The sequence below is a fragment of the Falco punctatus genome (assembly GCF_963210335.1).
Source record: "Falco punctatus genome assembly, chromosome: Z".
NCBI lineage: Eukaryota > Metazoa > Chordata > Aves > Falconiformes > Falconidae > Falco > Falco punctatus.
The window spans coordinates 67,426,294-67,450,563 of record NC_137586.1 but is presented as its reverse complement, the minus strand read 5'-3'; the positions used below and the strand labels follow the sequence as shown (position 1 = coordinate 67,450,563).

At 39.5% G+C, this 24,270-nt stretch overlaps 1 long non-coding RNA gene across 1 annotated transcript; it reads right to left on the bottom strand.

Annotated features, from left to right (window-relative positions):
* Positions 1-5,347: 5,347 nt before the first annotated feature.
* Positions 5,348-23,401, bottom strand: LOC308056531. The gene is made up of 2 exons (XR_013924864.1): positions 16,547-23,401; positions 5,348-16,478 (listed from the first exon to the last, which is right to left on the bottom strand). It is a non-coding gene; the product is annotated as an uncharacterized lncRNA (long non-coding RNA).
* Positions 23,402-24,270: the final 869 nt, after the last annotated feature.

Below are 24,270 nucleotides of genomic sequence, written 5' to 3'. Positions count from 1 at the left end.
CCTGCTTGAGTGCCTCTCAAGTCCACAGTTCAGGGAAAGGCAAAGTCCATCCAGTCTGGCTTGTCTCCATTCCCTCAGAGGAATAAGTGCTCCGTTAAATCTGGTCAAACTGAGGATCTGTCCAGGGAAGTGATTTGCTTTCTATCTGTGTGCCAGCAAAATGCAGTTGGCCTATACCACTGAGGAAACTTGGTAAACTAACTGTTGGGTGCCTCAGGGCATGGGCTGGGGGAAATGTGACCCAAGTCCCCAGTCATTCCGCATGGGTTCTGGATGCATCTAGACAGACAAAGCACCAAAGGTGATACTGGCAGCTCCTTGAACTTGTAGCAGAATTATTTCTGCTCTTTCCCTGTCTGTCCTCAGGCCAACAGGCTCAAAGCTGGGAAGTCAGGTGAGGGCTGCAGGAAAGCCATGGTGCCCTGATAGCATAACGTCCCTCTTAATTGTGCTCCAATGCCTCTCCTGTACCATAAACTTTGCATCACTGGGAGTTAGTATGAGCTGTTTGGCTTTGGTGGCTGGTGTTGTGATGTCCCAGTGCCCTTAGGTGTAGTGAAAGGGACTGGATCATGGCCACCATGGATCAGCAAGTCTGTTCAGAACAATGTCTCCTTAGTGGTGGTACAACTGGGATCACTTTCAAGTGTGATGTGGGGCTGTGATCAGAAAAAACTTCTTGCTATACACTTGTGCCATGTTTAGGATATGCTGATGGAGTCACTGTGTGTTTTGTGCTGAATTAGAGCTGGTCTCACAGGCAACATGCATTAGCCTGTGGAAGGGCTGGTATAAACCCAGTTCACTCCAGTGGTTTTGGATAAGGCTAAAAGAAACTTCCAACTTCTGTAGGCAAGAAGTGAGGAACACCATATTGTATTAATTTTCCACAAATTGCTCAATATGGAATTTGTCTACAGTAGGAAAAATGTCTTCCCTTTTGTGGAAAAGATCTACAGGACCACCAATGAACTCTATTTTACCACTCATGAAAAAAAATAGCACTGCTATGCCAAGCATAGTAGTACAGTTGCCCTAGGCAAACATGCACATCCATGTTTACAACTGGCCAGCCTTCTCTCACAGGCTTTAACACTGCTCTGGTGATTCTGAGAATCAGCATCTCACATCCATAGCTCCCATATGAGGAGGAAAAGTCATGGCTCAGTTTACATCTGTATGCCACATCTCTATGGATACCTCCAAAGGCTCCTGGGAAGAAGAAAATTAAGATCAAGTATTTCTAACAGAAGAAAGCAACAAAAATGTTTAGCTTGCTATCTAAGAAGAAAAACAAAAAAACCCACACATCCTGTAAGCATGCCATAAAGAAAAAACACCAAGAGACTGAACAAACTGTAAAGTTGTTGTCAATGGGTTAGATTCCCAGTAATTTGCGCAGTGTTGTGGAAGAAGATGATGGAAGTTTTTACTGCATGAGGTATCTGGTGTCTAAGTTGTTAACAGTGCCAAGGGGGATCATACACTGTCACTGTCATGAAAAGGTGCTCGTCCAAAGAGCTTGAAAATGAAGAATTTTGTGGTCTACAGTCCATGGGTGAGGCTGCATGCAGCCGCACAGGCCTAACTGGGATACTGAATGGCTACGCTGGTCTTCTAATATGGATGACGTTGCAGAACTGGGATGCAAGCAGACAGGAAAGGTCATGAGAAGAAAAATACAATGAAGAGCTGCCTGCATGTTTTATGAGCCTGGCTTCCTAAGGAAATAAGACTTGCATAACAGTACTGCTAGCCCATTTGTTTTTCTGTCCTGCCCTCAAATAACTTCTGATTCTGTTGGCTTATTTCAACTAAATTTAACAGAGAGGTATCAGCCTTAGATATATTATGTTCCTCCAGGTTTCATGAAAATTGGCAGCTAGACAGGGAAAAGAGAGCTAAATTAGTACTCCCAATGAGGGGAGGGTTTCAGTGTGAATTAAACAATTACCTACTCTGTTTTGCCTGCCAGCTGGCCAGCCAACATGGCCAAACAACCTCAGGCCCATCAGGGAATAATGAATCAGGCTTTTTTTCACTTGGTGTAGAAGGGAACTGGAAAGGAGGCAAGAGGTAGGTGTATGGTGCCTGAGGGGAGGTGTGGAAGAAGCAGGAAATATTAAGGAGGGAAAGGGGCAGGGGGTACGTGGAGGAAGAGGAGGAAGTGTAGGCTGAGGGGGCTCTAGAAACAGAGCGTGGGGAGCTGAGGTTGCAGAGGTGAGACAGGGCCATGGTGGAAGGACTGGGAGTTATTGCAGGGCAGGCAAGTTCAAACACAGTCTTCCTGAAAATCAGGCCTAATTAGGGCTGCCGCTCACAGGATGGCTTGTATATACAAAGCCTGTTGTGAATACATTACTCGCCTACTTTCAGAAGTGATAAGCACCCTTAGCTTCTATGGATTTCAGTGGGAGTTGTGGGTGCTCAGCATCAATAACTCTCAGGTCCTGTCCATATAATTTTAGTTAAAAAAATTTTCAGCAGCTATACCTGACTGCCCTGCAGCATGAGAATTATTAGATCATTACAGTGTCTTATACCCATCACAGTAAAAGCAGATCTGCAGAGGCTATTAATTTACATACACAATTAAAAAAAGAAAAAGACATATCCCACATAAACTGTCATCCTGATTATCAGAGGTCTGTAGACTACGTTGTACTGCTAGATACTCAATTCTTATTTCTTTAATTGCTGTAAAATATATATATCTAGTTCAAATCAATTAAAAAGAAATGTTTGGGCAAAATCAACAGCGAGTCAGCCACAGCAAGATGTAACAGCCACAACTGAGTCGAAAGCATTACGGAATTGAGAGAGCTGATTCACACCTAACTCAAGTTTTATGTTGGAGTAACTTCACTCGGTGAAGCATAAACTAGGGCAACAGAGAGGTAAATAAGGCCAACAGAATGAATGGGCCTGGCAAGAGACCTCCAGAAAGGACTTTATCCTCTGTGTTATTGCTAAAATCCATTATCCCTTGAGGTAGCTGATCAGACACCCACACCAAGGTTTCCATACTTAATTATTTTGCAGCTTCTTTTGGAGACATGCAATCGTGTAACTTCACAGTTCTAAAATGAAGATGTGCTGGAAAAAAATTGTTCAGGGCTTGGAGACCTTTGTAACAATTTTGCCATCAAATAAGTCTGGACTTGCCCTGAGCTATTTCTCTCTGTCTCACAGAGTTCATCCCTCTGGTTACAGCTAAATGATTCTTGCCAGAGAGGACTTCTCCCAGGGGTTTGAGCTCTTGCTGTCAGAAAAGACTGACATTCATCAAATGTCACATGCATTACCACATATTTCACAGGTAGAGTATTTCTGTTTCAGAAGATTGACACTCAAACCTGCCTTCACATTACAGGTTGAATGCTAGGCAGCATAGTTTGGTATACCTTAAGGAAAAATATGTCATCATTTTCAGAAAGTCCTGCTAAGGCCTTTCAAAGGGCTTTGAGGGATGAAGAACTGAGTTATGAACAGCTCTCTGTACACCTCTTTCTCAATTATTTTAATTGTTCCTGCAGTTACAAGCACAGAGGAGCAATTTTTCTGATTTACTCTTGTATTTAAATTGCAGGTGCAAATTCCTCCCATGGCTGAATTTTGAAAACGATCTAGGGCTGAAATTAGATCTCCCCATACTGCTTGATATGCTTATATTACTCTCACAAGCAAAAGACCTCTGCCTTCAGAAATTTTACTCATTTGACAAACTGTGGTGTCTGCTTTTTGGTTGAGGGAAAGTGGTTTTGTTTCCATTGAGTAAGCTTTCCAGCAATAAGAACTCAACACATAAGACCTTCAGCTCACCAAGTACAGAAGTGCATGATAGCTCTTGTCAAAATGTTCATCCAGTATGAATCACTGTTTCAAAGTTTCTCCTACCAAGACACATGTATTACCAGATACAAAATACAGAACTGTAATTTACACTGGAGATTGTTTTGCAGGTAAAGTAAGGATGCACTATTTTGTCAACATTTCAAGCAGCTTAATTGAAACATTTTGTGCCACAAATTTTATCAGCATGCCAATCTGATAACTTTTCAATATACACATTCAAACATGCTCCAGCAACAGCAGTGATGCTGGATTCTTCTTTGCTGTTTCTTATAGGTCTCAGAGTTTGAGAAGACTGTCATATGGGACTTCTCTAGGGAGATGGATATTAATATATATATATATATTTTGCAGATGAGTAAGCACTGAAAGGTGAAGCGGCACCCCCCAGATGCAGAGCAGTTGATTCATAAACACGGTAAGAAAACCAGTGACTCAGCCTACACTGCCTCGTGTGACCTGCAATAGTGTGCTGCCTCCATCAAGGGAAAGAAAAACCGAATGAAGAAATGCAGCTAACTAAAGCTGCATTATCATTTTCAAACTGACTAATGCCCTGGTAGAGCACAGGCCAATCTGGATCTCTATTAAGTTTTCGAAGAAGAGATTGCAATCTTTATTTACACCCAATTAAACTTCTGAAACTCTGATGTATTCTTAGAGGTTCCTACTTGAGTGTAAGCAAAATCAGAATCAGGTGTAGGGACTGCAGCTGCATCAATCTCTTTTATGTAATGAGGAAGTCATCAAGAGGCAGTGAGGCGTATCATGGTGTGGATGCTGCACATAGTATACTCAAAAAATAAATTCATTGTGTCTACCCCAAAGCAGTCCTCAGCCCTAGAAGCTGGCTAGATTTGGGCTAAGAGCTAGGGCTAAGATATCTGGGAGTAACTTTAATTATTAGTTTGTTACTTTACTGGAAAGACTGCCACAGAGATGTGGATCTACTTGCTGTGCTTCACAGTGTCCAGCGGTCATGACAACCTGCAATGCATTCCTTAGAGAGCTTTAAGGAAGATGCAAATACAAGCTGACTTGATCTATATATAGCTCTGAAAGTGGATGTAAAACATACTGGCCATATTCTTAGCTCTTAACAGAGATCCTCTCATTTCACCAGCCAAAAAGCTGGTCCTGAAGGCATGTGCGCGTGCATGCATGGGCCCATTACTGGAATACATGCACACACATAGAAACTTGCAGCAAGTTTCTAATTGCATCTGTAATTCCAAATAACTTATTTTGTACTCAGATTACAATTCAAGAATCTTCCTGTTGCCGCTTAGGTATCCAAGTCACCCATTCAGGCAAAAAGAAACAGCATCATGTAATTTAACTAACTAAACGACACATCTTCATTTCTGAATATTTGCAGTGAGCTCTAGATTAAAAAAAATATTCATGAAGATCAAGAAATACATCAAGAAATACCTTTGCCTGCTTTTGAAAACAATTCCTGTAGATAACACCTGAAAAGACACAATATTAGTGAATTAAAATTTTTTAATTACTCACCCTTGTCTATGAAATACATGCTTGTGGAAGATTTAAGCAAACATACCTACTATGGGTCAAAAGTGTTTTAAAGCCACATTTTAAAATTGCTTTAAACTTCTAAAAAGGCTGCTGATAAGGGGCTTGTTTGTGTTTTCAAAAACATCCACATTCCTGCTTTCTTTAGAAGCTGGATGCTTATGTGTGTTTGAAGGTATCTTGTGATTTTTATATGCAGGTTTTATTAGCCAATGAATGGAGGTGCTTGTGTTATCCTAAATGCTCTCTAGGTCAATATTGAATTATAGCACCTTGAGCTAGCCTAGGCAAGAAAGATCTAGCAGTGCACATGCAGGCAATTTATTATGCTGGTATGTCTTGATTTGCTTATTCACAACAACCTGTTTGTGTATCTGAGATCATGTTTTAACTTCTGAAATCATGTCTTAGGCACTTCTGAAAATGTTACCTCATGGTCAGGATTTTCTCAGCATTCACAGATGTTTTTCTCATCATGTTAAATACTAAGCTCTTTTGAAAACATGGCCACAGATACCATGCAGGGGCAGCGCTAAGTACTGAATGTTTTTGGAAAATTCAGCTTTCAATTTGATGTCTGGCTTTTCTGAGCACACTGGCCTTACTGGGGAAACTGAGCTCCTGCAAATGTAATCATGTTAAAACACGTGTCTTAAAATTAATGGGAGACGTGGTCACAATTTTGCTTCTGGTTAACAAAAATGTAATCTTTGTAGTATCATGAGGTCATACTGTTCATGATACAATTAACTGTATGTGTGTGGTTGTGCGAGTCTAAGTGATGGATGTTGGTCTTATCACTTTCTCATTGTTTAATTATTTGTGTAATTGAACCAGAGTGTCTTATGTTTAATCTGAAGGCCTATTGTTGCGTTACTCATGAATAGTTTTTACATGGATCTCAATAGGATGACTCACATAGTAAGTTATTCCCAGCTGTCATAGCGCAAGATGTTGGAAGAATTGTACCTAGGGGGATTATATAGTTAACACTGGCCTGTATCAGATACAATACCCACCTTCTGCAAACTACAGATTGCATGGAATTTACATAGAATTAGACTAATCCCAAGCAAAGTGACTATTAATTTCATAGAACTTGCAGATATGACAGCTCCTGTCTAATTAGAGAGTAAGGGCATCTGTGTATAGCACTATAATGCCATGCTGCATTTTCATTGAAGTTCAATAATATGCTGTTGGACTTGTTTTCACAATGCCTTCTTTCCCTTTTTGCATCTTTTTGGACAGCTTCTCAGTAAATTCTTATTGTCAGCCATTTCCAGCATGTGAGGGAAGGAAGAAGAAAGGCTCAGGAATCACGAGGGATTCCCATGCACACACCTAAACAATCTGAATTTTCAGCCAGTTTAAGACCAATTAAAAATATTTTTCATTTAAATTGATCTCCTAATTTCTGTGGTTACAAAAGGAAAGGAGGCAGAAGGAAAAAAGTTGTGTCTAATTAGGACTTAAATAGCTAATGGCTGTTGGGTGTATTTTGTGTTGCTCTTTCTACATCTGTGGACTCTTGTTAATTGTTGAGTGTTTCAAACACCATAAAGTGAATGATCCATAGACTTCTGTCTAGAAAAATACTGGCACAAAATACAGAAAAAAAACCCTTTCTCCTTGAGCTATTTGCCTATGTTGAATAGAGGGGCATTAATACTGTTAGATACTACATACTTGCTGTCACTCACTGACATCCTGATATAAAAGGCATGGTTCTGTGCTGCAGGCAGAGAAACCAATAGAAAATGAAATAATCCTCCTAATTTACTTTGTTGAAGTGGCAAATGACTTTTAGAGAGTTGCAGAGGAAATAAAAATTCTTAGTGATTTTCTTTAATTAGAAAAGTAGATAGGTCGGTAAAACACTCCACAGTGGTGTTGTCGAACATACATAACAGCATGCTGCCCTCCTCATGACCAGCACTTAACAGCAAGCACTGCTGCAAAGATGCAAAACCAAGTTTCTTAATGTCTCTGGTTTTGACCTGTTCACTGGGGCTCGAACAATGGCTTCGACTCTCCGCACAGCTGTAAGGGTCTCCACAGCCTGTGCCTTGGGCTTCACTGCAGTGGGGACTTCAGGTTGGACCGCATGGGGCATGCAGCGAGCAGAGCTGTTTACAATCTGTGAGTGGTGGACTATGTCCCACTTGCCAAGAAGGCTGTCCTCGTCTGAGACTGCCAAATGATATGACCGGCTGAAGAGTTACTCTCTGAGCCAGAGGCAAATATTCACTTGAACAATAAAATAAACAAATTATTATAAAATGTGTTATCTGTTATAGTGGAGTACATCGTAACGTTTCACAGTCTAATTTGCTATTGCATGCCAATGATTTGTGGCATATTACTTCACACTCATGTCATTTCATGAAGTACAGTACTACATTACAGTCTTACAGGAGGGAAACTGGGGAGAAAAAAAAAGGCATGCCCTAAGCTGATGAGGTGCTGAAATGTCTCTGTTTCTTATACTTAGAAAAGCATCCCCTTTTTCCATGACATTACATGTCTTGGCACATAATTAACCTGCATTTAATTATTTTTATTCAAATGGAGGTAAGTATCATTAATATTGGTATTACATAAAATAAAATATAGCTTGAATAATACAGCATTACTGAGCTCTAGAACAACTTGATGATAGTCAAGCTAGCCTCCACATACACAGCAAAATATTCTCACATTTGCTAGGGAATGTCTGAAAAAAGCCCCTGAAATCACTAGAAATCTTTGCAGCAAGTACTGTGGATTTTGATTCAAGGCAGAAACTTACAGAAAAATAGTTTTACATGGTCAAATAGATGTCATACTAACATAATCCCTTTAATACTTCCAAAATCCAGTACTACAGTTTCAGGATGAAAAGAAAAAAGAAGGAATGCAGAGGTACTAACACAGAAAGATGAAAACAGTTTTTCATCTGTTTTGAACTTAAGCCTCTTTAAAATGCAAGCATGTAAAGGGCATGTTGCCTCACGTGTGCCTGCTGTGAGTTCCAGTGAGAAACACCATGGACCTCAAGCTATGTTAAATTAAACTGCTCCTAAACTCAAGTAAAAGAGGTATTCCTGCTAAGCACTAGCTAAATTGTGCAGTGCAGTTCCTCCTAACAACTGTCTTTTTAGTAAGCATTTTTGCAGAGGACAGCACATAATTTATGAGTGGGCCCTCAGGCTCAATAATTTGCAGAGCAACATCAGTAATAGTCAGAAACCCTTTCTAGGCCAAAGGAGATGCAGAAATGAAGGCTTCTTTGCTGCTGGAAACTGGTGGACACATTAGGTTAAAGAAAGAGAAAGCTAACTGTAAATATCTTAAGAGAGCTGGAAGTGGGAACGTTTTAGGAAGGTTTGTTCTTTTGTTTTTCGTTTTGATGTAGATTCCTCACCCCCACCACCCGCCACCACCCCAACACTCCCCTTCAGATGAGAAAGACCTATTTTAATAGCATCTGAAACCAGCAAAGATACAGCAAAAACTTGGGTAGGATATAGGAATGCTGGTTTGCTAGTTTGAAAATCTCACTAACAGAGGTTGTGATGGAGCTGGCTCAGTGGAAACAACAGAGATAAGCAAGAGAAAAGATTTTCAGTAACTAATGTTTTAAACTAGAGGTAGAATACTAAAATCTCAGTTTCTTGTCTCAACTTCTTAGTCCATAAAATAGATGTCGTAAGACTTGCTCCCACCTTATAGGCAGTGCTTGTTAGGTGTTTTCAGTGGTAATATTATATTAAGTGCTGAAAGTTATTATTATTAGTCCTATTAGGTATTACTACCTAGCTTGAAAAAAAAAAAAGAAAAAAAAAAAGGGAGTCTTTCCATGAGCTGTGCGTTTCATAACCTTGAAATCTCTGTGTTAGTAAAGCAAAGCTAATGGAATCAGCCTGAATGAGTAGTAGTTATATATACAAAATTATACCAAAATAAAAATCATTTGTTCCAAAATTAAACTCTTATGCAAGAATAAAGAATATACAAGAAAAAAAATCATGTTGGGGGGGAGGGGGGATGGTTGCAAATCCAAGTGCTCTTGCTTTTCTGTGTTGAAATCTGTTTCCCACCCAAGCTATGCCACAGTTAAACAAAACAAAATGTATGTTGGCTTTTACTTGGGTGCAGCTCATTAAACACCCTTACCCAAAGCTTTGCAGCCTATGGTGCCCAGAAGCTTTCACAGTTCTCATGAATGCAGGGAAGCCTGGTTCACTGTGTGTTGTCCCAGTACGCTGAGTGGCATAAACATCACCTTTGGCCCAACAAATACCTGGTGCCTTTTTAACATCTGAATGTTTCACAACACTGGAGCAAGTGGTTTCAACAGTTCAGGTGGGAATATGATTTCTCGTCTGCCTGCTTCATCTCCTTAACTTTCACCACTGGGTCTTTTATTATCCTATGAGATATGAAACTGCTGTGAAAGCTCCTGTGCTTGTGTATAAAAACTTAACCAGAAGTAGTAAATAATTACATGAGAAAAACCTGTAAATTTGTTTGCTTTTCTGAGGTCAAGGCTCAGTGTTTCTGTTTGGGTTTTTTTTGTTGTTGTTTTCTGTTGTGGGTTTTTTTTTCTTTTTCCTCCCACAGTGAAAGAAAGAAAACCAGGATTGCATTTAATTATCCTGTGACCCCAGGTGGCTTACACTTCTCCATGCCTGTTAGCCACCGAATGCTATCAGAATTGCTTAGCTGAAAGCTGCCTTTTGCGTGTTGATGGGCATTGCAAATCCTCCTGCAGAGCTGTCTTTCATGTCTAGACAATATCAAGAACAGCAAAACATCACCATATGTCCTTCTTTCCAATTCTCCCTGTGCTTTGCAGGTTGTATTCTTTTTCTTCACCACTTGATCAGTTTGCTTCCTTAGGGATGAGTATGTGTGTGTGCGCGCACAGGCGCATATGCATGTGTGTGTTCACAATGTCATATTGCTAGGGGGGGGTGAAGCACACTGCCTGTGCTGAAGATACTCCTTTTTAGCTAAAAAGAATAGCCACATCTGCTGCTTTGTCCACACAGTGCCTACTCTAATTGCCAATTCCAGTTCTGATTTATTAATATTTAGATCCTTAGATACAGAAAATCGTCTTTCAGAGCAGATGAGTGACTATTTCCCACCTTTTTTCCCTGCTGATTAGCAAGTGTCATGGCATTCTTGTTTCTTGACAGCCAGAATTAATCGTGCCACAGAGGCTGATTCTTTAGGAGGAGGAAGTTCCTAAAAGCACCAAGGAAAAGATGAAGGAAAACAACCTTGGATTTCTTTAGTCCTCTTCTTATTAACCTGATCTAATTTTGGACACAAAAATTTTCTACAAACTCTAATTTAGTGTTAGTACTGGAATGACAAAGATTAGAAGGAGGAGAAAAGAAATCCCACTTGGGAGCTTTTAAATGCTTCTATTGGAATTATGCTGAATTTTTCATTTCTGTCCATTTGATTGAAAATTTAAATCATTTTGCATTTCATGATATTGGCCACCTCATAAGATACAGAATTTGACAGTTTATGGCCTCAATCCATGGTGTCTTTAAAGGAGAGGTAGTAAAAATGAAATTAAGAAAACCAGATAAATGCAAAATCCTATGATGGTGCATCTTGTAATTATCACATCTGCTGCAAAGCATCTGAAAAATAGCTTTGGAAGCCTGCCATGCTGCAAACAACTCACACAATGAAAAGGAGCGGGACAGTAAAGGACAATTGATAATGAGGTTTTTAAATGGACTTTTAACCTTACAGCAGGAGCTTTTACCCATTCTATCTTCTGTTGTAGCTCCTTTTTGATTTAAATCTAAAGAAATATTTTAATCTTTCATGATGCCCTGTGATGTCACATTTGGAAATGTGGCATGATAACAAATTAATCAGTGACAAGAAGAATGGAAGAAAGGGGTGAGGATGAAAGAAGGAATTAATTCTGGAAGTTCCTGCCTTGGAAAAGTATCAGTTGCTACCACTGTTGGCCTTTGTTTTTTTCATTCATCTTTTTCCTAAGCGTTATAAACTCATCTGCAAGTTTTCTTAGCATAATGCACTGTGCTTCTGGGACCAGCTTTATTTGCCTTTTGTTACATTATGTTTGGAGTCTGAGTTGCTGCTAGTAGCATTATTCTGTGACTAGGGAATCTGCAATACAGTTTTCTGTGGGAAAGCATACTGGAATCACTAGCTGAAAAGAGCTGGGTGCAAACTTTAAGGAAATTTGTGATCTCAGCCCATGATCCTCAGATTAATTATCTGTGGGGAAGCATGTATATTTTGCACATAATTGCATGTTCAGAGCATCACTGCAAAGCATCTTTGTTCACAAATGACTCATCAGTGATTTGGCCTCATAAGTCCTTTCAAAGGAAAAAAATTGACAAGATAGTAAAAATAATAATTACCACCCCATCCCCACCCCTCCCTCCCATCAAATAACCAGTTGTTTTCAGTAACATTTTCTACACAGGGTATGACTTTGCTTTTCCTGCTGCCACCATTTTGGTATCGTTAATACATGAGGAGGTAAAGTACTACTTGTTTTTGAGTAAAACTAGAAAGATTAAGGCCTGGGGGGTGAGGTGGGGTGGAGCTGAGAAGCAAAAAAAGGTATACAAAGTATCAGCAGAAGAGCTACTCAGGCTTATTAGCAATATTCTCAACATCTTCCATTATGAAAATTTGTTTTTTTACCTCCTGTGCTCAGACATGTTGAATTAATTTCCCATAGCCGGAAGGAAGAGAATGTCCCTCTGCCAACACAGAGAAAACTTGTAAACCTTCTGGGATAATACCTTTGTTCCCCTGGGAAGAGAAGAAACAGACTGTGCATGTTCCTCTTCTACTCCTAATGCTCCCAATAAAGGGTTAGGAGCAGCACTTCTTTTTTCTCTTCCTTTACTGGCCACACTCCAAAAGAAAGGAGTGAACGCTGCTCCTTCCCCCAAAGTGAGAGGGAGGTATCACAAGCCCTGGAAGATGTGGAGTCTGAGGGTAGGGATGCATGGCCTGCCTCTATCGACTAGAGCATTATAAGCCCCACAGAGAAGCAGGGTTTCTTTTCCTCCCCTTTGGTTAAACTTAGGTACCTCCTTGTTCATGGGGCAGATGTGTTTCTCTGTATTTGTCCTTGTAAATTGCCTCTTTCAATGCTTGCCTCATGCCGCATGTTATTCAGGGGACCTAGTCAAGCAGCTCAGCATTTGGCAGGGTAGGACAAAAACTTCTGAGGCTGAAACAAAAAAATTTCTTTGTCTCTGGCACTAGATTTTGATGAGCACCTCAGAAAAGCCCATGAAGAAGTAAGCAACCCTAAGAACAGAGCAAGGCTTTTGCACTGCAAGCATCCAATAATGGCCTGGGGCCAGCCATGGAACAAAAGAGAGGAGAATATGGAAAAGCCATTCATCAGCTGAGTACTAATTATTCACGAACAAGACAGATCAAGTGGAAAGCACTGTGAGATCATACAATTAACAAATTTATCATAGTGACCACACAGGTGAAAGACAGACCGCTGGTACTTCTGAACTTTGGATCCTTGACTGTACAGCACTGAGTTCTCCCTCAATGTAATCTTGGCGTGCTTTTGTATACACAGTAGTTGCATTTTATGGCCACCCCTCTGCTTTTGGAAATGGAACAGGAAAATGTAGTGTTTAGTGGAACAGAGAAAACCAAATCCCAGTGTACCATACGGGCTATGGTTCCGCACATGATTCCCTCATCCATCCCAGCACACCATTCAGCCCAGGAATGTCACCACAAGAACAGTTCCTGTGATTCCCTGTCTGGAATGACTGCAAATGTAACAGGTTTATACAGATTTACACAGACACGGCGAGTTTTCTTCAGAAACTTCTGTAAGGACCTGTTACACTTCTGACTCAAATCTTTCAATGTATATTTGTACTGCAGATTTCATCTAAGGCATCTGAAGCCGTTACTATTTCATTATGTTGCTTCAATAATCTGCGGTCAGTCTAGCAGATTTCTGGGAAGGAGATTTGGAAAACAACCTGCTTTTGTGTTGCACTGGTCTCTTTCTATTAATATCTTAGATCATTTTGGCAATATTTCTAAATAGGAATAAAATATTAATCTGGAGATTAAATACTAAGACCTACTTTGAGCTCAGTTGTGCTACAATAAATCAGGTAGGCTGAAGAACTGCACTGGATCTATACCATGTAATTTAGATCAGAATTTGTCCAGCTCTGATACTTTTATTTGGAACTAAAGCTACTGTATTTTCTCTAACAGTATAACAATGATGTTCATGATAAGCTGTCATAAGCAATTTCAAAGACTTTTTTATTAAAGCCTTTGCTCCTCTCACAAATTAAATAAGACTTTGCTGCTTTTACAATGTAAATATCTGAGGGGTATATGCTCTTCAGCATGCACAACAAGATCAGGAGTCAATGCAGAAATGAAACAATGTAAAAGGGTCCAGAGACCTTGGGATGCAAGGTGTGTATTTTTTTCTTGTCTATCCTATAGAGGTGCTATGGGAGCAGATGAACACCCTCTCTTCTTGCAGGCTTGTGTGTAAGTGCATGACAGGGTACCATGGCTGCAATGGTGTGAGTACAGGAGAGATTTAACTATGAATTAACTGGTTTAGTGCAGAATTAAAGAAGACACGAGAGAGCCTCAGGAGTTTTCCCTTATTTGATTATTAATTACTACTTAACTATTAGATAGAGCACAGATGTGACAATGTAAGGAGCAGATCTCAACAGAAGCAGAAAAGGGAGCATCATACAGACTCTGTATCTATCAAGCTCTTGAGGTCAGGGGCTGTCTTTATACTTCACACTTATGCAATGTTCAGTACAAAAGAAGTTCAGTCACTGGCTGGGCCTCCAGGCAGAACAGCAAAATGAATAATAAATGGTAACAGCACTCAAGCAGTGTAGGGGTTAATTCCTAGCTCTGACTACTAAGGCTAAGGTTGCAAAGTAAAATCAGGAAGTTTCATAGCTGTTGGTGCAGGAAGATTATTTTCTGCCGTAATTGTTGTGGTAATCTTTATTTTTTCTCTCCTTCAGCTTTTTTATGGGAAATCCTAAAAGCTAATTCTTTGAAGCTGGAGACTTGGCAGGAAGACAGCAGAAAATGTTGCCCCATTCCCATCCAAGTGGTTTCTCAGGAAACAGCCATAGGAGTCCTTTGTGCTCAAGAAATGACTGAACTTACTACATTAAATCAGAAAGTTAAAATCCTGGAATGAAATAAAGACAACTCCCTTGTTGCTTGACTTCTGGGAACACTGAGCACCTGTGTGTTAATGATCGTGAATTTATACTGCTAGTGTAAAGAGTAGAAAAGGAGAGGTGAAAAATATGGTCAGCTCACTGTTGTGATATATGAGCCATCTTTTCACTTGTAGGCAGACATATTTTCCTAATTCTGATGGTGAAACTGTAGATTTTCAGAAACTGCTTTCTGTCTTCTTTTTCCACAGAAGAGGTTTGTTGTAATCACACAGTAATATATAATTGCTCTGAGGAAAACTGGCAATGGCACAGCACAGAAGAAGTGCTTGAAGTTATTTGCTGATAGGAGTGCTCAGGTTTCCTAATCTCAGCTCCTGCTCTAACATTAATTGCTGCAATGTTCTCTTTAATGGGCCCTACAAATAATGAGAAACAGATGGGGAATAAAACTGATGTTGTGTTTGGTTTTGGAAAACAATCATCATCATCAGTTCAAACCAGTCAGGTGAACCAAAAAATTGAATAAAGTCTTCCCAAAACAAAGAAGCATGGATGAAGCTAACAAGTTCTGTAGAGCTAAAGTTTTATACTGAAGTTGTCTGTTCAATGTGGTTGGTCCCTTTTGCCCATCTAGGATGCAGATCACAGAGGCAGGCACCATTTTTGAAAATGGGGTAACCTGCTGGAGGTGTGTCACTAAAACATGCACCTTAGGACTGCATCTGTGACCTGGCTGGGTATTTTGTAATCCCTTTCAACCGCCCCCAATTCAGTTCTGCTGGTCATTGTCTTGTCTCTGCCTTTCCCTTCGTCTCAAATAGCAGGAAACAGAAATGATTCTCCCCATGACATGCTTTCCTCCCACAAAGCCACAGCTCCTGCTAACTAAGTACATCCCCACCTTCACCTGTGTTCCCGTACCTACTCCTCCTACCACCTGAGTATTCCTAAAAAGCTATAAGCAGCTAACAGGAATATGGATGATGAGTTAGGACAAGTTACTCTGGGCTTATGTCTCTGAAGATGAACTGGTCCTCTGCAGGAAGGAAGGGCCAGAATTAACACTCCTCTCTGCATTGCAGCTCATGGAGCAAGGTACTCCCCTGTACCTCTTCACACCAGCTGGGGCTGGCATCTCCCCATCCATGGCAGGTGGGGAACCCTGACTGAGAAGTGGGGAGCAGATGGGCAGGGATGTCAGGGCAGCCGGGTGAGCCTGCAGGGTAGCATCAGCACAGATCAGTTAACAGCAACAAAGTACTGCCATTTCCTAACCTCTGTGAAAATGAGGCTGGTGGGCTGTATGCAATAACTTAAGGACTAATGATAGTCTCTGCTCACTGTATAGTAGAGACCTTTCCCCTGCCTAAGGGAAGTTCATGGGCACTTAAGGACATAATTAGCATAAGTAAGTTAATGTTGTGTTCCCTAATGTGACGGTCTAAACTTTAGTAACAGGATAAAGATCTGATGAGCTCATCGGGAATTTGAGGGGGTAGGACATCTTCAGGAACCCAAAGGAGTGGTTAAACTCTGCAGACTTAAGGAAACTGCAAACCCTTGTCCATTTTTTCACCATAAAGTCATTAGATTTTAATGAAACAGAATTTTTAGAATACTTGCATTACTTTCTTACCCAGGGGAAAACAAGAAATATAAACTTCATTGTTGAACTAGTGGACAGAGTTTTTTTCATATTTTCTCATTAAGCCCAGCAAATGTGCATCTATCTGTGTTTTCTGTGCATCCATACACAATTTCACAATCCTATTTTAAAGGTGTTCTAGATCACCATCCAAGCAGAAATACTACCCCAGTATCTGAAATCGTGTCCTTTTCCTAGGGGGCAAAACTGGTGTAAAATACCTTCTCTCTGCCCTATAACTATCTGAAATTGTGGCCTCTTCCTAGGGGGCAAAACTGGTGTAAAATACCTTCTCTCTGCCCTATAACAAGCCGTTAATCTTGCCAAGTGAAGAAGCTGAATGACTGATCGTCAGTTCCTGTGACATACCGTCATATCACATCAATCATATGTATCATATCTACATGTTTGTGATCGTGAAACTGTACTTGTTCAGTCTGTTTCAAAAAATTTTGTATGCAATCAGGAGAATGCAGAGGTTTCATTTTAAATATTATTTTGATATTTATTGAAAAGCACTTGCTTTCAAAAGCATTTATCAAAATATTTGTTAGACTGCAAGAAAATAAAACTGACCCTTATTTACATGTTAAAAAAAATTTCCCGTTACGCTGTGGCACATTTTCCTCACCTAAGATTACCAAATCATCTTGCCTGTTAGCATCAGTTATGGAGAAACTCTGATCAACAGCAATATTTAAGTGCCAACTGCTATTGAAATATGGTTGGAGATATGAGCTCAAGTTTATTTTCTTTGTACCTATAAAAAATACATTTCCTCCAGTCTTATGTAATTGCTTAAATACTTGTTGTGAGTCTCTAAATTTTCATTCTTACAGTTTTCACTAAAACCTTTTGGACATGTGACAGCAGAGCAGAGGAACCACTGACCTCCAATGCAAAACTTTTTTATTTTTAGCACCCAACAGTCTCAACACAGAAGCTAACATCCAGAGCTGTTTTCTCATTCACAGGGGGTCCCCTCCCAGTACAGACATGAAGTGTGTTGGCAGGAGATCATGTGAAGGTTCCCTGAGTGGCTTCAAACTTGATTTGTGTAAATGACGCTCACAGCCTTACACCACAACTGAAGTTACACCACTGGGAGGGGTCATAAAACCTGGGAAACACTATAGTACCATGAGCAAATACTCGTTAGACAGCAGACAGACCCAAAACTCTTGGCTGCTCTGAGACATACCCTTCCTGTGGAAATCAGGCTTCTTTGCAATAGGAGTCTTAAGTTACACAGCTAGGAGAAAGAGAGGCACCAACATCCCTGCTCACCTTGGACAGCTTAGTCTTTTTCATCTGTTTGCATCCCTCTCAACTTCAGCTGCTTTGGTACACAGGTTATGACATGGAAGTCTCAGAAAGCGGCTGACTTTGAGACTGTGAGCAGCCAGGGTGCTATGCTCCGTGCTGTCTCTCCTGTGCTTGCATCAAAACCCTAGTGAGCCAGGTGACTGGAAGGCACACCCTCACAGTCACCTGTGCAGCTTCACAAAGATTAATGGAATCAGCTGAGGCAGCAAAAACGTTATGACCAGATCTTATGCTTTCACTACTCAGCACTGTGTCATTTAGCCCCAGAAAATGTAAATAAAGAAGAAAGACAGAGAGGAAGGAAATAAATAAGTTAGTGAATAATCCCTTCTATTTTGAGGACAATAAAATCTTTCCCCTTCACCTCACTTAATAGAATCAGTTTGGTCCAAATCTTTTTTAAGAATCAGAATAATTTTTTCATGATAATTTTATTTCATTGCAGCAAAGCAGAAATGTTTCCTTGCTCATTTTTCTTTATATAATGTCTTCTCCCAATTTATTTATATTAAGAGATGCACTTCACATATATGTCAGGCACCCAGACCCATGCATATATGCATCAAGTTCTCATGCCTTTCAAGGTACATATTTTGATACAAAAATTTATCACATAGCAGATTAAGCCTGTGATGTGAAATTACTTAAGCCTTTACATCTTAATTTTGAGACCCATTTATTAAAAAACTACCTTCACTCCATACCCCTTTTCTGAAAATTCTCCCCTAGTGTTTTCCCTTAGTGTAGGATTGCTCCATTTGTCTTATTTTTAGACATTGAATAGCTCTTTATTAAAGTGAATTATTCACAAATATAAGGCAGCAAACAACAGATTAAATGGAAGTATGAATAATCTAAAGTGGATGTGGGGAAAGGCTTGAAAAACAACCATATTCCCTATGCCAGCTTGGTCTGTGTGTGGTCTCTCTGCTCTGTTTCTTTCCTCCTGTTGGTGAGAGGCTCTGACAACCCTTTTAGTAATAAACATCCGCATAAACCAGTGTGTCATCATCATGCACAAGCTCCAATTCCTTTCCCGTATTGCTGTACTGTGCACCCTGTATGGCAATTTCATTTTGTCATTTTGCACTGTATCTGATACATAATCCCTTTCTATGGAAGTTTATCAGCCTTTGCAGGCTGATTCCAGGAGCCTTTTGGCAAATTTTGGTCCTATGCTAGCTCTGATGATAAGGCGACACTGTATAAAGCATTTTTCTGGTATCTTCTGACCAGCCATAGCTAATTAGCTACAAGCTGGAAAAGCATTACAGTAGTGAAATAGCTAATCAAGATGAAATAACAAAACCCAACCAACCCTCTTTCTTATAACATCCATCACTGTCACATTTCTTCCAATAACTTGTTCAAATTTATAAATACATATGTATTATTTCTGTTTATTTTACCCTAAACACAGAAAATTTTTGCTTGGTATTTTTCATTGGCCATGTCCATTCCCAAGTATGTCTATTTATACATAAGAAACAATAAATAGATGTTCCACTGGCTATACTGTTATTTTCATGTAACTGTAGTTCCTGACTGCCTAAATACATTAATTAAGCTGAGAGCAAGCTCAGAAGCCAAAAGCTAGTTAATGTCAGCTTTACTCAATACACAGGAATATTAGAAAAGCATTTACAGATATCACAGACTGTCAAAACAGTGACAAAATAAACCTTGAAATCTAGATGCATAATCTTTTTCATTAGCAAGAGACCTATTGTTGATGGATACTATCTCCTTAATTTACACTGTAAGGAAAATACTCTTTTCAAAGCATTTCCCAGTGTGAAATGAGTATCTTTTACTTCTCACGCTTCACATAATTGTCTCAGGCAGTATTTTCTGTAGGCTTTAAGCTTGCCATATCTACCAGCAGTGGAAGTTAGAGTCTTACCTTTTCTGACTTTGCTCCCATGCCTCACCCCGCAACCCTTTGAATAAAAAAAAAATCTGAAAGGTCTCCTTACAGAGAATTGATCAACCACAGCTTTACCAAATGGCAACGTGTGGATGGTTCTGGGGAGGACAGGGGGGACAAGGCTAACACAATGTAACAGTTACAAAAAAAAGGTAATAATAAGGAAACCCTTCTGAACTTCATATTTCCTAGAGCAAAAACAGGCAGGCAAGCAAAAAGCAAGACCACAGCATACCTGAAGAAAGAATAATCCCATTTGGGTGATCTACTGTAGCAATTTAGTGTCTGCCCCCAGCAAAAAAATTTTGCTTATTTTGATAAAATACTAAATAAGCAGTTACATTTCCTAGAAGTTTACACGATGGGTAGGTGTTCAGTAGCTGTCCTCATTAATAGTTTCCTTTCTTTCACCTTTGTTTAGCACTGACATACAAAGAAAGCTTCCTGCAAATTAGCAAATTATATATTTTGAACATTTCAGGGATGATAAATTATTTGTTTAGGAGTTTACAAGAGTTATGTAGCAGGGAACCAATCTGTAAGATTGATTTTGGGTTTGTTGTAATTTCTAGTGCTATCAAAAAAGGTTTGGTCCATGGGCTAGGTGTACAGCTACCTAATGCTCTAGCAAACTAATGAATTTCCTGTTAAACCAAGACGGAATTTTAATGAAGGAATTACCTGTGCATTTGTAACTGTCTGTAGCAGTGAATGGATCAGCCGTAGGTCTGGAAGCTAGGATTTCCTCTGTTCTAAGCCTGCCACTCATTTCACAAACAAGTCACAAAAGATCATGGTTTTAAAAACAGGGACTCTCTGGTCTGCATATTTTCAAAACCAGCCTGTGCAGCTCTTGATTTGTGGAAACTATATACATACTGAATTTGATGATAATTATGGGTTCTCAACAACTTTGATGATTGAGCTATTTGTTTATGTACCATAAATCTGATTACAGAAGTCTAAATACAGACCTTCAGGTCCAGAAACTCTGGGCTTAGTTTTCCTCCGAAGAATAGTTTCAAAAAACAAAAAAAGCAATTAAAAATAAAGCAAACACATATAACTTAGCAGAAATAAAAAGGAAAGCATAAAAAAGAGAGTTGAACTGGAAATAAATGTGTTACTAATGCTGCAAAGAACAGTAACTTTCTAACAGGAAGTGGAATAGGAGCCAGATATCACAGGTAAACATCCCCTGTACATAAGGTTCTTCAGGTAATGATGATACATGTAACTGGAAGAACATCATCAGCCCAGTTCAGAATTCCTTGTCCCAGCAGTTTAGTGTGAGACACATTCTAGACATCTCTCAGTGTTGATCACAGCTCTGTATGTTTGCATATGTAATTACTGGATCTGCATTTACATATTACTAAGCACATATGTAATTACATGCAAAACTATGATTTACACTTGCAAGTATGTTTTAAAGGGGCTCTTGATTGTGTAATTCTTTGCGTGAAAATATAATGGCAGTAGATTTCAAATATTCAAGGAGTTTTGGCCTTTATAGTCCCTAAGTAAGTTCAATGATAACAATTCTGTTGCTCATGAGCTGAAGGAGATTGTGGATCCCTGACCAAAGTCAAACCAAAGAGTTCATTCTAGGATCTGCATTCACCTGGCAAGAGTAACTGGTACATGTTCTGCTCTACGGTGTAAATTAATTATGTATAAGGTGTTGCAAAGATGTACTGCTTTCTGACTGATGATGATGTACCTTCCCATCTCTGCGGATCAGTTAGACAGTAAATTAAGTGCATACTCTATGATCCTTTCTGCTTAGCTCTTATGGCTGCTTCGGTACCAAAGAACTAACCTGCGCTCTTTCTAAATGGACCAGTGACAGCACGATAATTTTGGCCAACGTCCCTTTTCTCCTTAAAGGCAATTTCTACTATCTGCGCATAGTAGAAATATAATTATAGTGTCCATAGTGAGCACTCAATTCACCAACTCGGTGGCATGACATGCCACTGCACATCCAGATCTGACCTTCTGCCTGTGCCATGCACCAACATAATGCCATGTATGTTGGTGATGTGTCTGCTCTCTTAAGTTGAGCAAAGCAAGAGCAGAATCAGGTCTTTGCTGCTTAATGCAACAGTGTGGAAAGCACTGCAGTATTATAATAAAGCTTTTCTTTTTCAGCCGTTCTACCATACCACTATATGTGCTTAATATATTAAATAAGAGCAAACATTTAGCAGTCAGAAGAGTACAGATGCCAATACCTGGATTAGTACTGATGGATTAATGGTTTTACATGTCAATATAACAGCTTGGCTAAATAATTAAATGGAAACTGATATATTTTTAGCAGGGAGTTTTTAAAGTTGACTTGTGGAGATTTTCTGAGGTTAGTCCATAATAAACTGCACTAGGTTATTTCTTTGTGAGAAAATGAACACTTTGTTGAGGCTGAAACTTGTCCACTTCCCAGTTTCCTCGAGAAACCATATTCTTCTGGGGAGCACCAAAAGATTATCAAACCAGTCTCTGAGCGAACTCCATGTAACTTCACATGAAGTCTACACAAAATCAGGATGACATATCCTATAACAAACTTGCTTCTCAGGCCAATCAAGTAGAGGGGAGTTTTTAAAAAGGCCATAAAATCATTAACAGTCATCATCAGGTAACTGTATTAAAAAGTGGTGATATGTAAACAGCTCAAATTTTTGCAGCCCTTATGGGAGTTAGTACATGGCATACACAGACTCCTCTATCCCTGCTGAAATGAGCTCAGTGCTCTTGCAGTGAGACACAAACTGTGGGGGTTTGGGCTGAATTCACAGAAGAGAAATAATAGGGATAAGTAACAAGAAAACAGTGTTGTCAGTTGTTAGAACAATTTGCCTAGAGGTGTAGCGTAGTCAAGAACAGATGCCTTAGCTCAAAAAGGACTACAGTCTTGACAAAAAATGGCTGAATGCTGTAGAACAGCTTCTGTCATAGAGATGCAGTGGTGTAAGGAGAAGCCTGACTAAGTAAACATTTTGCTTCATGTCACCCTGAATTTGATTGATCTCTCAGTTTTAGTTGAAGTTACATAAATTAGAAAGGAATTGGAACCTCTTTATATATCAGAGAAGTGAAGCTAATCCCCTTTCCAGGGTTCTAATTGCAGTTCTTAAGGTTTTCTTGTAAGTTGCTTGGGAACTATCCACATATACCTCATGAGAAAATCAGTCATAAAATCTACAGTCCCCTCAAATACATCCAGAACTATATTCTGTGTTCACAAAATCTTGTGGAACATTCCTCTCTTCTTTGTTCCTAAATATAAGTGAAAAGAGTGTGGAAACAGGTAGAAACAGCTGGAAGAGATAGTTTCCTGAGCTAAAGATGCTGGTAAATACCCACCCTGCCCTTTTCCCTCTGTGCTAAATTTTGCTCTCTGGGTTCTGAGGATCCGTGCCAGAGTATACATTAGCAGCATACTTGTCCTTCTATCCTCTTCTCAGATTTATTAGCTGAAGCCACCACAGAGAAAATGCTTGGATGTTGGCATTTTTGGACTAACCCTGGCACACATCCTGCTTAAAAGGTGATTTGTATTTTACTAATTAATTCATCAGTGGTAAATGTGCTTTAATGACAATGTTTTGGATGAAGTTCAGAGCCTTATTAGCCTTAATCATATTAACCTAATACAGTTATTTATATCGGGCAGAACAAAGTGCAACACTTCACCACAGGATGTTCTTCTTTAAAGATAATACCAGTGTGGGAATTAAAGGAACCTGGAATACTTCTTGCTGGTTCAGCCGTATGGAATGATAATGTCAGACTAATATGAATTCACCATCCCTGTTCCTTAAGGGTTTCCATGTAAAAAATTCAGCATGCTGGTGAACTGGTTTGTCCTTTTAATTTCTTAAAGTCAGAAATGGGCATTACATACTTCCATAAAAATTTACAAGTCCTTACACGCGGTTGAAGATACTAAGTACACAGTGCATCTCATAATGTTTAGTTTGTTTAAGTTTAGATCAGGTGATCTCCCAGATGTCTAAGTGATATTATGATTTTAATGTCCCAGATACTGAAAGAAGTCTGGGGTGGGGCTAAAAGGAATAAAAGGAAGCTCATTCTAGACAAAAAAGCAGCAAAACTGACAAGAAACACCCAAGAGCAAACCAAGCTAAGGATTAAGTTTTTTAAAAGACTGTCTCTCATTAGTAATGGATTCATTGCAATTTGCTCACTCAAACATATGACAGGCATAAACATATCATTTGTTCTTCATCTGTAATTTGTTCAGAAGCTGTTTCTCAGTTAAACAAGGCTTATTTAATTGTTAACCCTCAAATATCAAAGCTAGGGTACAATTAAGCACTTTAATCAGGACTGCTCTTAAAAAGTAAATGGAAGCTTCAGGTAACCGAGTTTGCAGCAGCTCATTACTGATATATTGTGCAGTGCTGTTTTTTGCCAAACCTCATTTCCAAGCCATTAAATCTATGAAGTCCAAAAGGTCTGTAACACAAACGTCTTTTAGCTGTCCATCATAGTGGTCTCATTCTGTTGGGTGCTGCCAGTAGAAGTAAGGTCCACGTGATTATTCCACTCCCTGCAATGTTTGCAGCTCCTAAGTCTGGCAGGCTCAAAGGGTGAGAGCTGTCTTTGTGACCTGCCTTTCTTGCACGTGTGCGTGTGTATGACTTGTTAGAAATAAGAACAAAACATTCACATGGGGAACCTCACTTACAGACTCAAATCCGTCTTTTCCTTTCTAAATAAACACCTTAAAC